Source organism: Panulirus ornatus, chromosome 8 (assembly GCF_036320965.1).
Source record: "Panulirus ornatus isolate Po-2019 chromosome 8, ASM3632096v1, whole genome shotgun sequence".
Classification (NCBI taxonomy): domain Eukaryota; kingdom Metazoa; phylum Arthropoda; class Malacostraca; order Decapoda; family Palinuridae; genus Panulirus; species Panulirus ornatus.
In genome coordinates this window covers 51,521,656-51,529,155 of record NC_092231.1, presented here as the reverse complement: position 1 = coordinate 51,529,155, position 7,500 = coordinate 51,521,656, and positions in this window count along the sequence as shown.

The following is a 7,500-nucleotide window of genomic DNA, read 5'->3' as shown; positions in this document are numbered from 1 at the left end:
CCCACCCACATACACATAGACATACATACACGTCCACACACGCACATATACATACCTATACATTTCAACGTAGACAAACAAATACATACACAAACATATACGTATATACCCATGTACATATCCATACCTGCTGCCTTTAACCATTCCCATCGCAACCCCGTCGTATATGAAAATGACCGCTCAAAATCTTTTTACACTTAATCCTTCCGCCTCCCATTTGGTCTCCCACTTCTCCTCATTCCTTTTAACATTGACACATATATCCTCTTTGTCAATCTTTCCTCACTCATTCTCTCCATGTGACGAAACCATTTCAATATACCCTCTTCTGTTCTCTCAACCATACTCCTTTTATTACCACACATCTCTATTACCCTTTCATTACTTAAACCACCTCACATAACATATTGTCCTCAAACATCTCATTTCCTACACATCCAACCTTCTCCTCAAAACCCTATCTATAGCCCACGCCTCGCAACCATAGAACATTGTTGGAAGCACTATTCCTTCAAACATACTCATTTTTCCTTTTCGAGATAATATTCTTTCCCTCCAGCATACACATTCTTCAACGCTCCCAGAACCTTCGCTCTCTTCCTCAACCAATGACTCGCTTCCGCTTCCATCGTTCCATCCGCTATCAAGTCCACTCACAGATATCTACAACACTTCACTTTCTTCACTTTTCTCCATTCAAACTTACCCTCCAATTAACTTGTCCCTCAACCCCACTGAACCTAATAACCTTGCTCTTATTCACATTTACTCTTAACTTTCTTCTTTCACACACTTTACCAAACTCAGTCACCAGCTTCTGCAGTTTCACACCCGAATCAGCCGCCAGCGCTGTATTATCAGTGAACAACAATTTACTCACTTCCCAAGCCCTCTCATCCACAACAGACTGCATACTAGCCCCTCTCTCCAAAACTCTTGCATTCACCTCCCTAACTACCCCATCCATAAACAAATTTAACTACCATGGCGATCCCACGCACCCCTGATGCAAACAGACATTCCCTAGGAACCAATCACTTTCCTCTCTTCCTACTTGTGCACATGCCTTACATCCTTTGTAAAAGCTTTTAACTGCTTCTAGCAACTTGCCTTCCACAGAGGATCTGTATCCACCCTATCCTATTCCTTCTCTAGATCCATAAATGCTACCTAAAAGTCCATCTGTATCTCTAAGTGTTTCTCACATACATTCTTCAAAGCAAGAATAATAGTAATAATGATAATAATAACGATAACAGTAATGGCAATAGTAATAGTAATGATAATATGATAATGATAGTAATAATAATAATAATAATAATAATAATAATAACAATAATAATAATAGTAATAATAATAATGATAATAATAATAATAAGATAATAATAATAATAATAATGATAATAGAGATAACGATAATGATAATGATAATAATAACAATAATAATAATGATAATAATAATAATAATAATAATAATAATAATAATAATAATAATAATAATAATAATAATAATAATAATAATAATAATAAAAATAATAATAATAATAATAATGATAATAACAACTTATGCGTACATATATATTTCAGCGCATACATACACAGACAGCGAGACAGTGGCAGGAATATACAACAAAGGCCACATTCGTTCACACTCAGTCTCTAGCTGTCTTGTGTAATGCACCGAAACCATAGCTCCCTTTACACATCAAGGCCTCACAGACCTTTCCATGGTTTACCCCAGACGCTTCACATGCCCTGGCAATCTTTCCTCACTCATTATCTCCATATGTCCAAACCATTTCAACACACCCTTTTCTGCTGTGGACCACTTTAACAAAGGTTACTACGTATTTACCCAATTTCGACGTCATTTGAATCAGGTAAATTGCTGGACGAAGAAGTACTATGGCAGCGGTTACCAGTGTGCGCAGGACCAAAACTGTTACTACAACGGCGCCTCCAGCCAACAGCCTACAACAGAAAATCAAACTGAGTGCTGCAACGATGAAGAATTCCTTGATGAGGCCCCCAGGAGAGAGAGGATTCTTAATGTGTTGTTGGTAATGATTGTGCCATAGTCTTCAAGATCACTGCTACTCTGAAGACAACTGACCATACAGAGATACTGACCTTTGTGACCATCTTTACGATGAGTACAAGAATGCCAGTGAGCATCATCTTTGCCACCTCCACGACAAGTACCACAACTATCTCATCCAAGAATATTCTATGGACTTTCTGTGTGACCTGCACAGCGTAGTCAACCTTTCTAATGATAGGAACCATTACCTCCACCACCACCATTCTCACGAGGATGATGAACACTAAGAGGAACATAGTCACCTGGAATATGAGTTCCCGCACGATATTCCTCACAACTCTCCGCACAAGACCTACGAGCCATCTTATTGCGCTCACAACCAGTGGGTCCATCACGCTCAAGAACTCCTGTTCGAGAACGAAGCAGGTGACTACAATGACCCAGATGGTGTAAAGTGCCAGGCGAACACCCTTACGAAGACATGAGAGAAACACACGCCTGCACATACCCACAAGGTACAACAATGCCGGTGCAAAATATGGGAGGGTAACCAATGACCAGGTGGATCCACTGCGCCATGGTAGCCGGTCCAGGAGCATGAGCAGCATTTCCTTAGGTTTTGTTGATCCAATCTTTGGCAGGACACGTTGAACGTTTTTGTGCACAATGCACATGATGATGGATGATCTGTTTTTGTTTTAGTGAGAGATTGTTGATGACATGTTCTCTTGATATCCGGGATAGGTAATATAGTATGGTTGTAAACTTTGTATGGTTGTAGTTATGTTTTTGTATTGTCTCGAGTAGTTATGATAATACTTTTGGTAGGCATGAATATGAGCACATCAAGGATGGTTAATCCTGTTAAAATATAGGGTAGTTATGATAACTTTGAACACAGGAAGAGGCGTGTGTTTTGATAGGGAAGTGTAGTGTGCTATGTAGAGTAAGGTAAATATTTGATAATGATATGTGTATGGGAAAGACGTGACCATCTTTTATCACACACGATAGATCACTACTGCTGTATTGTACGTAATGTACAGTAATGATAATACATAAGTTAGATTGGTGATACAATTGTATGTTATGGATGGTAAAGATGACAGTGATCAAAATTACAGTGAATTTATTCATGAAAGTGATAATTATGCCACTGGCGGGGATTGGAAACTGTGTTAAGGGAATAATAACATTTCTTATTAATAAACCAAAACGCCAACATTGTTTCCCTTGATAGTATCACATGCCATCCTGTTCACTCACGGGTCAGGTTAAGAGCCATCTTCACTACACACTTTACATTACTTGAAGATGTTTTTGGCCTGCTGGCGCTTACAGGATCATATCAAGCATATCTTCACTATACTATGGCGATATTCATTATTGAAGAGAAAAATGAAATTAATCGCACAACCAAGATGCTTTCCTCATACAAGGATAATTGTTTATCTTATGTATGACATATACACATGCATACTTGCTTGCCTTCATCCATTTCTTGCGCTACCCGGCCCCACAGGAAACAGCACCGATATTAACAAACGTGACTGAGGACTTAAAGAATCTGGTAAAACATAATGGTCATTGTGATGAATGATTTGTTTATTATAGTTATGTTTTGTGTTGCATTATAATGGTTGTTCAGAACCAAGATCTTTAGGCCTGAATCCTTAATGTTATATAAGAAATGATAAAACGTATCAAAAAATAAACATTTATGATTATAAAGAACAGAATGCATTATCATGTGGGTATCTAAGTGAAAATACAATACAAGGAGCTAGTTTAAGGCTGGAGTATTTCATCTTTTAACAAAATATTTACCTCTACCTCCCTTTTCTTTCATCATCTTTTTTATGTTTACTATCATGAAATGCCTCTTATCTTACATAAAAATTCTGTATAGGTATTTGATTAATGTTCTCCAACGACGCGTTGTATAACTCTTCGTTAGTGAAGTTCATTTCGTGTAATGGATCATGCATTACAAAGTTGTGTCTATCCACACAAGTGTTACACGTCCCAGGAAAAGATATATTCTAGAGATAGTGTATATCTAACATATGTATGTGTTTTATAAATATTTATAAAAACTTTTCCTGAGGGACAATACCTAAGACTTTCGTATTAAAGTTGATCAGTTGTAAGTGATCAAGCATTACAAAGCTGTGTCCATTACCACAGGTGCTACTGATCCCAGGTAAAGGTATTACATCATCTTTGTATCTTTAACCTTTCTAGTTTTAGATGTTTCATCCCTGATTCCATTCTTACAATCGATGTATGTGTTTGTGTTGCCTTTTTCCTTAACATATCATTAGTCAGTTGAAGTGGAGAACATGCTTCTGACCCTAGCCACTCTACTCTGTCTTCCACATGCTATTCAAGAGGTGTTACCGGATTCCGCCGATACTATAAGTGCTTACGTCATGAGAAGGCTTCTTTTTTTAAACATTTGATGATTTATATTATTTGGGTTATGTATTTCGTTTTGTGATGTTAATAAAATTGTTGAAATTCACATATCATATTCTTTATTTGTCATTTAATGAACTCTAGTTTATCAAACTTGATTGTTTGTTTGTTTTTATATCAATATAGATTTTCTCTGAAAAATACTTTAGTTTAATTCATGAATGATATTTCTAAGTAACACGCGGATAATTTTGTCATTAGTGTTCATCACAGTAAAAGAAACAGGTCTATTTTACAAAGTATACATAAAGGATCGTACTAAAGTTTTGAAGAATATAAACTCATAGCTTGTTTAAAACCTTGTAAACCTTGTGCTGATAATAACTATATCACTTTTCTGTAGGCAATATCGTTTTAATGGGTAAAAGCCGGATGAAAACCTTGTAATATAAAATTTGATGGTATTATGTTCAGGTTGTTGAAGATATTACTGATTTCTACATGTAAAACATTTATGTTATCTGCAAAATAGAAATCTTTATGTTAGATATGTTAATTCTACCGGTTTCACGTTACATACATTTCTGTACCCTGTGCTACAGAAAAGTTATGGGATTTTATTCATTATCGTATTAGATAATTTGCTTAAATACAATGTCCCACGTACTTTCTATAGAAATCTGGTAGCAATATACATTTTACATCTGGATTCTATGACAATTAATGATAGGTTCTCAGACTCAGTAAAGATGTAATTATTTTTCTTGTATTGAGTCAAGTTTTCGTCCATCACAAAATACCGTAATGGTGTCTAAGGTTCTCTCCTGGGTCTACATTGCTGAACAACGTCAGTGTACAATAGCCAGTGATATTCACCGTAGACATATGTTTACACTGTGTACACATAGCAGGCAAACTACAGTATCATCTTAAGATGTGGAAATAAAACTATCAAGGCAGGACAAGGATTTAGGTGTCATCAATAGTAGAGATGTAAAGCCAAGACAACAGTGTATTAATGTACGTAATAAGACTAACAGACAACTTGGTGTCATGTGTTAGTAGCAAGAATGAACAGGTAATATTACAGCTATAGTTAGTCACACACCACTTACATTATGACGTACAATATTGATCACTGTATTACAGTATGCATATCATTTCCTTGATACCAGGCATTATAACCCTTCCAAATGAACACATTAAGATCATGAGAGTTTCTTTCTCTCACAGGTGGCAGGCAGGGTTAGTTATGTAAGAGGTATGTTTACTGATGTAATCTGTACCTTTACCTGGAATATCATCACCTTCTCACATCGTTACTGTAATACGTATAAACTTAGGTCAGTACAGCATATTGTCAAAGAACAACAACATTAGTCATGAAAAAGTAGAACTATCTATCCTCCTCTGACCTTTAATTTCTATGGACAAATTTCATCATATATAGATAATGGAAGAGCCAATTGGAGTCAAAGTAAATGTAATGATTCATTGATCATTTCCATTCATGGTAGAGACAGGTAGGGATTTTATGACTACATGAGACAAAGAGAAACTGTTACTAAGGTTGGAGTATCTGGCAATTATTTCAGATAATCGTAAAAAAATGAAAGAATTAATAAACATTCTTTTTCTTTTGTCTTATTTTTTCATATTTGAAATATTTCATTCATTGATTTCAATCAGATTCGGTAAAAGTTGTGATGATTCAACATTGTGTTTGTAAAACGTCCACTGTGGATCTTCCTCCGTTCCTGAAATACTAAGATAACGACCTTGTGGACGCCGACCACAACCAGTCACAACTCCACGTGGTCACACTGGCCTCAGCCAGTCACAAGCCCCACGTGGTCACTCTTGCCTAAACCAGTCACAAGCCCCACGTGGTCACACTGGCCTCAACCAGTCACAACCCCACGTAGTCACGCTAGCCTCAACCAGTCACAACCCCAGTGGTCACGCTGGCTTCAACCAGTCACAAACTCATGTGGTCACCCTGGCCTCAAACAGTCAGAGCACCATGTGGTCATGCTGGCCTTAACCAGTCACAGCACCACGTGGTCACGCTGGCCTCAGCCAGTCACAACCTCACGTGGTCACGCTGGCCTCAACCAGTCACAACCCCACGTGGTCACACTGTCCTCAACCAGTCACAACCCCACGTAGCCACGCTGGCCTCAACCAGTCACAACTGCAAGTGGTCACGCTGGCCTCAACCAGTCACAAGCCCCACATGGTCACGCTGACCTCAACCAGTCACAAGCCGCACGTGGTCACGCTGACCTCAACCAGTCACAAGCCGCACGTGGTCACGCTGACCTTAACCAGTCACAAGCCCACGTGGTCACGCTGGCCTCAACCAGTTACAAACCCCACGTGGTCACACTGGCCACAACCGTTCTATATCAACTGTCACCTGCCACCAATTATTATATCAGATGGGCAATGCCTGGAAGACGACAGCGATGTGCTTTCAGAGTATATTTTCACAGAAACTACATAGTAAAAATAACTTTATAGTTATAGCTTTAGAATAATTTAGAAAAGACAAAGTTACATGAAGCATAAAAACGGCCTTAGAAAAGGAGAGTTGCAAGTGTAGCAGCAGCAGCAGGTGGAGAAGATCTTGGTCAAGATGTTATAACCGGCAGGTCATGATGCGGCCCATCATCTACAAGTGGTACACACACCATCCCTAGACCACACTTACACTACACTTGACCCAGCCTTGTGGCACCCGCGCCAGCCAGGTACTCACTGGCAGTCAACATTATATCATGACAACAAACTTGGACCTACAACTAAACACAACTTATAAATAATAACCCAGCTGGCTAGATTGACAACCATCATGGCGGTCCGCCAGTCATCTGTATATCTCAATCTTTCCTTCATTTATTCTCCAACTTTTTCATGTCATATCCCAACTCCTCTGTTCATCAACATCTTTACGTCATCTCATAGAAAGGGATATTTACACAGTAAGAGTGTATGTGGCACTCAATCTCTCTTGGTATTTCTTCACACAAGTCTCTTTT